At 49.0% G+C, this 9479-nt stretch overlaps 1 non-coding gene across 1 annotated transcript; it reads right to left on the bottom strand.

Moving 5' to 3' along the window:
• Positions 1 to 281: 281 nt before the first annotated feature.
• Positions 282 to 437, bottom strand: LOC121269757. Its single transcript, XR_005941405.1, has one exon. It is a non-coding gene; the product is annotated as a 5.8S ribosomal RNA (ribosomal RNA).
• Positions 438 to 9479: the final 9042 nt, after the last annotated feature.

Genomic DNA, 9479 nt, shown 5'->3' with positions numbered 1-9479 from the left:
GGCCTGAGCCTGGAGGAGAAAGCAGCCCCGGCAGCAAATCAGTCAAATTCGTTTTGGGAACCTGATGACAGCCGTGCCGGGAACAAAGGCGGCTGGGCCACTAATGGTTCCACGTCTCATGCGTTCGCCCTGAGGCCAAGAACGAGGCAGCGGAGACCAAGAGGTCAAACTCTCCAAGGCGGAGAACTCTGGGTCTGCATTTAGGGGGACGGGGAGGATGGGCCCTCTGCGATACCCCAGCCGCGCTCTCGCCGGGCAGGCGAGTGCGATTGATGGTCAAGCGACCCTCAGACAGGCGTAGCCCCGGGAGGAACTCGGGGGGCCGCAAAGTGCGTTCAAAGTGTCGATGATCAATGTGTCCTGCAATTCACATTAATTCTCGCGGCTAGCTGTGTTCTTCATCGACGCACGAGTCAAGTGATCCACCGCTAAGAGTTGTACAGAGCTTTTGGTCAGATCCTCCGGCGAGGAAGCTGAGCCCAGACCGCGCCGAACGCTCCCCGACAACGCCACGGGAAGCCCCATCCGAGGGCTAATGCGGCCCCAGCGAGCCGAGGCCCACCAAAACAGTCAAAATGTCAACAAGCGAGGCCTTTCACAAACCAGCATCCACACTCAGGGCATCACGAGGCACGGCGGCCAAGAAGAAGAATGCCGGAGCAGGGGCCTTGCCGTCACGCACCCCAGCCGTCAGGGGCAGGGTCTCTGACGCCACCGGCTGCCGGGAAGGCCGAGAGAGAGAGCTAGGAGGAAAGCCAACAACACGCTGAGTGGGGTACAAGCCAGCAACACCAACGCACCAACACCCGCCGGCAGGGTGGCAGAAGGCGTAGCAGGCGCAAAGCGGGAAGACAGGTTCATTCTCTCGCACGCTGCAGGCGACCAACCGCCGCTCAATCTCGCTTCCGACAGGCGGACACGCGAGTCTTTAATCCGCCGCCCCCCAAGGCAACCAGCCCGCCGGAGCCGGAGGGGGGACGTCCAGGTACCCTGTACACATGAAGGGAGGGTGACCAGAAGACGACCAAAGTGGCACCGCGGTGGGAAAGAAAAGCCGGGCCTGCATCACCGGTTCGGTCCCCGCAGAGCTCTCGGTGGCCGCTCGCCGAGGTCACAGTGATGTGGCGCCTGTCCATACCCAAGCCCGCAGAAACTCTCTTCAATTCGACTGCGGTTGTAGTGAGGGCCAGACGCTGGCTGGTCGCGCAGCACTGCTCCTCACCCACTGGAGGCACAAAGAGTAGAAGAAGGTCTCTCTCTCTCTCTCTCTCTCTCTTGAGTGGTTTTGCTGCCCACTCGGCAGCGGCAACAGCAACATCGTCAGCAAGGGGCACGCTCAGAGGACGAGCGGGTGGGCCTCGCACGTGTGGTGTGCCCAAGACGAGGCAGAAGTCGAGAGAACAGGCAGGCTCGTGGGTCACGAGCAGCATCGCCTTGCGGAAGGAGAGGGCAGTAGACAGAGCGAGTGAGAGAGAGAGAGACAGGCGAGCCCCGGGAAGACCGCATGTTAGCGTGGAAGGCTCAGAAGCCAGCGCAACGCAATAATGCAGCGTCCAGGTCAACGCTCGAGCATTCTCGTGCCCAACGTGTACTGTCACCTGACCGCAGGGCTGGCTGAACGATCGCAGCGCAAGCCGTGGAGTGGGGAGAGGTAAGGGTGGGCATTCTGCCTCCCGACCTCCCAGCCCCGACATTTCTCAAGACGGACTGCAACAATTCAGAGCTCGGCACCTCGCAAAACAAGCCATCCCGCCAGTGCGGACACCGGAGTGCGTGTGTGCTCCTTCGAGAGATAGAGAGAAGACCGGACTTCAAACTCGCTCGGCTCCAGGCAGGACTGAGCACTGCTGACCGCCATGACCTATTCGCCGTGTTCGTCGAGTTCAGACGGTAAACCTCCCACCCGCCTGAGAGGCACCGGACGTGGGTGACCAAGGCTCCGGGGCCTGCGGCGCCAGGTGAATAACTCCTGCTGCCCACCCGCAACACAGGCTCAAAGAAGGAAGACGGGCCGACACACAAAGTGTGGCAGGCCCCCGGCCGATAATGATCCTTCTGCAAGTTCACCTACGGAAACCTTGTTACGACTTTTACTTCCTCCAGATAGTCAAGTTTGATCGTCTTCTTGGCACTCCGCCAGGGCCGTCGCTGACTCCGGCGGGGCCGATCCGAGGACCTCACTAAACCATCCAATCGGTAGTAGCGACGGGCGGTGTGTACAAAGGGCAGGGACTTAATCAACGCGAGCTTATGACCCGCACTTACTGGGAATTCCTCGTTCATGGGAAATAATTGCAAGAACGGCCATGCACAACCACCCATAGAATCGAGAAAGAGCTATCGATCTGTCAATCCTTTCCTTGTCCGGGCCGGGTGAGGTTTCCCGTGTTGAGTCAGCTTAAGCCGCAGGGTCCACTCCTGGTGGTGCCCTTCCGTCAATTCCTTTAAGTTTCAGCTTTGCAACCATACTCCCCTTGGAACCCAAAGACTTTGGTTTCCCGGAAGCTGCTCGGTGGGTCATGGGAATAACGCCGCTGGATCGCTAGTCGGCATCGTTTATGGTTGGAACTACGACGGTATCTGATCGCCTTCGAACCTCCAACTTTCGTTCTTGATTAATGAAAGCATTCTTGCCAAATGCTTTCGCTTTTGTTCGTCTTGCGCCGGTCCAAGAGTTTCACCTCCAGCGGCACAATATGAATGCCCCCGGCTGCCCCTCTTAATCATAGCCCCAGTTCCGAAAACCAACAAAATAGAACCGGGGTCCTATTCCATTATTCCTAGCTGTAGTACTCAGGCGACCGGCCTGCTTTGAACACTCTAATTTTTTCAAAGTAAACGCTTCGGACCCCCAGGACACTCAGCTAAGAGCAGCAAGGGACCACCGAGAGGCAGGGGCTGGGACAGGCGGTAGCTCGCCTTGCGGTGGACCACCAGCTTGATCCCAAGATCCAACTACAAGTTTTTTAATTGCAGCAGCTTTAATATACGCTATTGGAGCTGGAATTACCGCGGCTGCTGGCACCAAACTTCAATAGATCCTCATGGAAGGATTTAAAGTGTCCTCATTCCAATTACAGGGCATCGAAAGAGAACCCTAACCCCAACCCAATCCCTAACTCTAGTCTAAATTTCCGTAAACTAACCCTAACCCCTAACCCCAACCATAACCACTAACCCTAACCTTATCTCCTAAGGACCAGTGCTAACCACTACCCATAACCCCTAACCTAAACCCTAACCCTAACCTAGCCCTAACACTAGCCCCTAAACCTAACCCCAACCCCTAACCACTAGTCGCTAACCCAAACACTTAACCCTAACCCTAATACTAACCCAAACACTTAACGCTAACCCTAATACCTAACACTAACCCCAACACCTAACCGTAACCCATATGCTAACCCGTAAATCAAGCATAACCACTAACCCTAACCTGTCCTTAACACCCAGGCATAACCCTAAATCTAACTCCTAACCCTAACCCTAAACCTGAAAACTGACACTAATCCTAACCCCAGCCCCAAACCTTAAACTTATACCTAACCTTAGCCCCTTAACACAACTCTAACCCTAACCCTAACCCTAAACCTAAACCTAGCCCAAGAACTAATCCTAACCCCTAAACCTAGCCCTAACCCTAACCCCTATCCCTAACCATAACACTAACCCTAACCCCCAACCCAAACCCAGCCCGAACCCTAACCATAACCCTAACACCTAACCTTAACCCTAAACCCTAACCATAATCCTAACCTTAACCTCTAAACCTAACGCTAACCAATAGCCCTAACCCTAATCCTAACCCTTCACCCTAACCCTAACACCCTAAACCTAACCCTAACCCAATCCCTAACTCTAGCCTAACCTTCCATAAACTAACCCTAACGCCTAACCCCAACCGTAACCACTAAACCTAACCCTGTCTCCTAAGCCCCAGTGTGAACCACTACCCATAACCCCTAAGCCTAACCTTAACCCTAACCCTAGCCCTAACACTAGCCAATAAACCTAACACCAACACCTAACCACTAGTCGATAACCCAAACACCTAACCCTAACCCTAACACTAACCCAAACTCTGAAAGCTAACCCTAATACCTAACACTAAACCTAACTCCTAACCCTAACCCCGAAAACTAACACTAATCCTAACCCCAGCCCCAAACCTAACCTTAGCCCCTTAACACAACACTAACCCTAACCCTAACCCTAAACCTAGCCCAAGCTCTAACCCTAACCCTAACCCTAACTCCTACCCCTAAAAATAACACTAACCCTAACCCCAAACCCAAACACAGCCCGAACCCCAACCATAACCCTAACACCTAATCCTAACCCTAAACCCTAACCCCAACCTTAACCTCTAAACCTAACGCTAACCAATAACCCTAACCTAATCCTAACCCCTAATCCTAACCCGATCCCTAAACTTAACCCATAAGCCTAAACCTAACGCTAACCCTAACCCCTCACCCTAACCTTAACTCATAACCCTAACGCAACCCCTAACCATTACGCTAAACCTAACCCTTACACATAGCCTAACCCTAACCCTAAGACTTACTCTTACCCTAACCCTAAACCTTACCCTAACACTAACCCTTACTCTAACCCAAACCCTAACCCTTACACTAACCTTAACCCTAACCTCTGACCCTGAACCTGAGCCTGACCCTAAACCTAACCCTAACACTAAACTTAACGACTTACCCTAACCCTAACCCCTAACCCTAACCACTAACCCTAATCCTAAGCCCTAACCATAACGATTAATCCTATCCCCAACCCCGACCCCTAAATCTAACCCTAACCCTAACCCTAAAACTATCCTTAACCCTAACCCTATCCCAAAACCTAACCCTAAATCTAACACCTAACCCTAACCCCAAACCTAATACTAATCCATAACCCTAACCCTAACCCTAACCCATAAAGCTAACCCTAACCCTAACCCTAAATTTAGCCTTAACCCCTAACCCCTAAACCTAACCCTAACCAATATTCTGAACCCTAAACCTAAACATTAAACCTAACCCTAAACCAAAACCTAAACCCTAACCCTAACCCAAACCCTAAAACCTAAAACCTAACCCTAAACATTAAACCTAACCCTAAACCAAAACCCTAACACTAACCCTAACCCTAAACCCTAACCCCTAAACCTAGCACTAGTCCTAGCCTTAATTCTAAACCTAACCCCTCACCGTAAACATATCTCCTAACGCTAACCCCTAAATCTAACCCTAACACCAACCCTAGCCCTAACCTAAACCCTACCCCAACCCTAACCCTAACCCTAGACCCTAACCCTAAATCTAAACTTAACACTAAACCCTAAACCTAAAACTAACCCTAAAACTTACCCTAACCATAACTCTAAACTCTAAACCTAACCCAAACCCTAAAACTAACCTTAACCCGAAGCCTTAACCCTAACAATTAAACATAACCCTAACCCCTAACCCTTAACCCTAACCCTAACCCAAAACCTAACCCAAACGCTAACCCTAACCACTAACCCTAAACCCAACCCTAACCATAACCCTAACCACTAACCCTAAACCCTAACCCCTAACACCTAAAATTAGCCCTAGTCCTAGCCCTAACTCTAACCCTAACCGCTAACCCGAAACATGTCTCCTAATGCTAACCCCTAAATCCAAACCTAACCCCTAACACTACCCCCTAACCCTAACCTTTAACCCTAGCCCTAACCCTAACCCCTAACTCTAACCCCTAGCCCTAACCCTAACCCTCTAACCCTAAACCTAACCCCATAACCCTAAGCCTAAACATAATCCTAACCCTAACCCTAACACAAAACCTAACCCTTTCCCCTAATCCTAACCCCCAACCCTATCCCTAACCCTAACCCTAACCATAATCCTATCCCTAACAGCCTAACGCTAACACTAAACCCAACTTTAAATCCTAACCCTAACCCTAACCCTAACACTAACCCTAACTCTAACCCTAAACTCTGACCCTAACCCTAACCCTGGCCCTAATCCTAACACTAACCCCAACCCCTTAACCCTAACCCCCAACATCCACCTCCTAGCCATGAACCCTTTACCCTAGCCATAAGCCTAAGTTTAACCCTAACTCTATCCCTAACCCTAGCCCTAACCCTAATCCTAAACCTAAACCTAACGCTAAGCCTAAATCTAACCCTAAACGCACAACTTTCCAGTGATTGTCGCAGTTTGATTTTTTTTCCAGGCTGCGTTGTTCTCCTGACAGACAACGGCTGCCTCCCTCTCCCAGGTAGGATTTGAGGAGAATTCTCACCTCCCACTCAACAGTTAATTTTGAAAGTGTTATGGGCCATTTGAAAGGTTTGTTGATGTATTTAAATCTCCTTCAAACAAATAACCTATTTTTTTTGGTAAAACAACCCTGCCATCTGCTGGGTCTGCATGTTACCTATACACCCAACCATCTCTATATCTATCCATCACTCCTTGACGTTGAATGGCATTACTATCACTGAATCCCCCACTATCAGGATCCTGGGGGTTCCCATTGACCAGAAACTGAACTGGACTAACCATATAAACACTGTGGCTACAAGAGTGGATCAGAGGCTAGGAATTGTGCAACGAATGATTCACCTCCTGACTCCCCAAAGCCTGTCCACCATCTACAAGGCACAAGTCAGGAGTGTGATGGAATACTCCACACTTGTCTGGATCAATGCAGCTCCCACAACACATAGAAACATAGAAACTAGGAGCAGGAGTAGGCCATTCGGCCCTTCGAGCCTGCTCCACCATTCATTATGATCATGGCTGATCATCCAACTCATTAGCCTGCTCCCGCTTTCTCCCCATACCCTTTGATTGCTTTCACCCCAAGAGCTATATCCTTGAAAACATACAATGTTTTGGCCTCAACTACTTTCTGTGGTAGCGAATTCCATAGGCTCACCACTCTCTAGTTGAAGAAATTTCTCCTCATCTCAGTCCTAAATGGTCTACCCCATATCCTCAGACAGATATGTGACCCCTGGTTCTGGACTTCCCCACCATCGGGAACATCCTTCCTGTCTAGTCCTGTTAGAATTTTATAGGTTTTTATGAGATCCCCCTCATTCTTCTGAACTCCAGCGAATATAAACCTAACCGACTCAATCTCTCCTCGTATGTCAGTCCCGCCATCCCAGGAATCAGTCGGGTAAACCTTCGCTGCACTCCCTCTATAGCAAGAACATCCTTCCTCAGATAAGGAGACCAAAACTGCACATAATATTCCAGTTGTGGTCTCACCAAGGCCCTGTACAATTGCAGCAAGACATCCCTGTTCCTGTACTCGAATCCTCTGGCTACGAAGGCCAACATAACATTTGCCTTTTTTACCGCCTGCTGCACCTGCATGTTTACCTTCAGCAACTGGTGTACAAGGACACCCAGGTCTCATTGCACATTCCCCTCTCTCAATTTATATTTTCACTTAGATAATAATCTGCCTTCCTGTTTTTGCTACCAAAGTGAATAACCTCACATTTATCCACATTATACTGCATCTGCCATGCATTTGCCCACTCACTCAGCTTGTCCAAATCACACTGAAGCATCTCTGCATCCTCCTCACAGCTCACCCTCCCACTCAGCTTTGTGTCATCTGCAAATTTGGAGATATTACATTTAGTTCCCTCATCTAAATCATTAATATATATTATGAATCACTTGGGTCCCAGCACCGATCCTTGCGGTACCCCACTAGTCACTGCTTGGCATTTGGAAAAAGACCCATTTATTCCTACTCTTTGTTTCCTGTCTGCCAACCAGTTTTCTATCCATCTCAATACATTACCCCCGATCCCATGTGCTTTAACTTTACACTCTATTATCTTACGTGGGACTTTGTCGAAAGCCTTCTGAAAGTCCAAATAAATCACATCCACAGGCTTCCCCTCATCAACTCTACCATTTACATCCTCAAAAAACACTAGTAGATTTGTCAAGCATGATTTCCCTTTCGTAAATCCATGCTGGCTCTGTCCAGTTCTGCGACTGTTTTCCAAGTGCTCAGCTATTAAATCTTTTATAATGGGCTCTAGAATTTTCCCCACTACCGATGTCAGGCTGACTGGTCTATAATTCCCTGTTTTCTCTCTGCCTCCCTTTTTAAATAGTGGGGGTACATTAGCTGCCCTCCAATCTGTAGGAACTGTTCCAGAGTCTATAGAATCTCGGAAGATGACCACCCATGTATCCATTATTTCTAGGGCCATTTCCTTAAGCACTCTGGGATGTAGATTACCAGGCCCTGGGGATTTATCGGCCTTCAATCCCATCAATTTTCCCAACACCATTTCCCTACTAATACTGATTTCTTTCAAATCTCCCTCTCACTAAACCCTGCCTTCCCCAACATTTCTGGTATGTTACTTTTGTCCTCCTTTGTGAAGACAGAACCGAAGTATGTATTTAGTTGGTCAGCCTTTTCTTTGTTCCCCATTATAAACTCCCTTGTTTCTGTCTGTAAGGGATCTACATTTGTCTTCACCAATCTTTTTCTCTTCTGAATTCAAAACTAATGTTAGGAAAGAAATCAACACTCAAGAAACTGGACACTATCCAGGAGAAAGCAACCTCTTGATTGGCACCACATCCACAAACATTCACTCCTTCCACCACAAATGCACAGTAGCAGCTGTGTGTACCATCTACAAGATGCACTGCAGGAATTCACCAAGGCTCCTTCATCGGCACCTTCCAAACCCACGACCACTACCAACTAGGAGGGCAGAGGCAGCAGATAGATGGGAACACCAGCACCTGGAAGTTCCCCTCCAAGTCACTCACCATCCTGACTTGGAAATACATCGCCGTTCCTTCACTGTCACTGGGTCAAAATCCTGGAACCCTCTTCCTAACAGCACTGTGGGTGTACCTACACCACTTACGCTGCAGTGGTTCAAGCAGGCAGCTCACCATCACCTTCTCAAGGGCAATTAGGGGTGGGTAATAAATGCTGGCCCAGCCAGCAAAGCCCACATCCTGTGAATGAATTTTAAAAAATTGTAGGAAACTTATTCCAAAAGAGTGGATTGAATAAAATTTAAAATACAAGTTATTTGTCTATCTGAGAGCAATCTAACACTGCTCTTGTGGTTCTTATGCATTAAATTAAAAACGTTGTATTTTATTTATTGCATTTTGCTATATAAGGGTTATGTGGGAATTGAAAATGTTCCTGCTGGCAAAGATCCTACAGGGTTGAAACCTTGATGTGAACCTAGGTACAACCGCACAAGCCCCCAAAAAAGGTCAGGGGCCAGAAGGTCACAATGGGCTGCAGGGGTCATGGTTGGCTGGGGGGAGTGGTCACAGGAGCAGAGCCCCTTCTGCCCTGCACCCGTGTCCTTTCATCAGAACCCTGGGCGTGAGGTCTAATGAAAGACCTGAAATGTTAACTCCGATTCTCTCTCCACAGATTCTGTCAGACGTGATTATTTGCAGCATTTTCTG

The sequence above is a fragment of the Carcharodon carcharias genome, chromosome 25 (genome assembly GCF_017639515.1).
Source record: "Carcharodon carcharias isolate sCarCar2 chromosome 25, sCarCar2.pri, whole genome shotgun sequence".
NCBI lineage: Eukaryota > Metazoa > Chordata > Chondrichthyes > Lamniformes > Lamnidae > Carcharodon > Carcharodon carcharias.
This window is presented reverse-complemented; position numbering and strand designations above follow the sequence as displayed.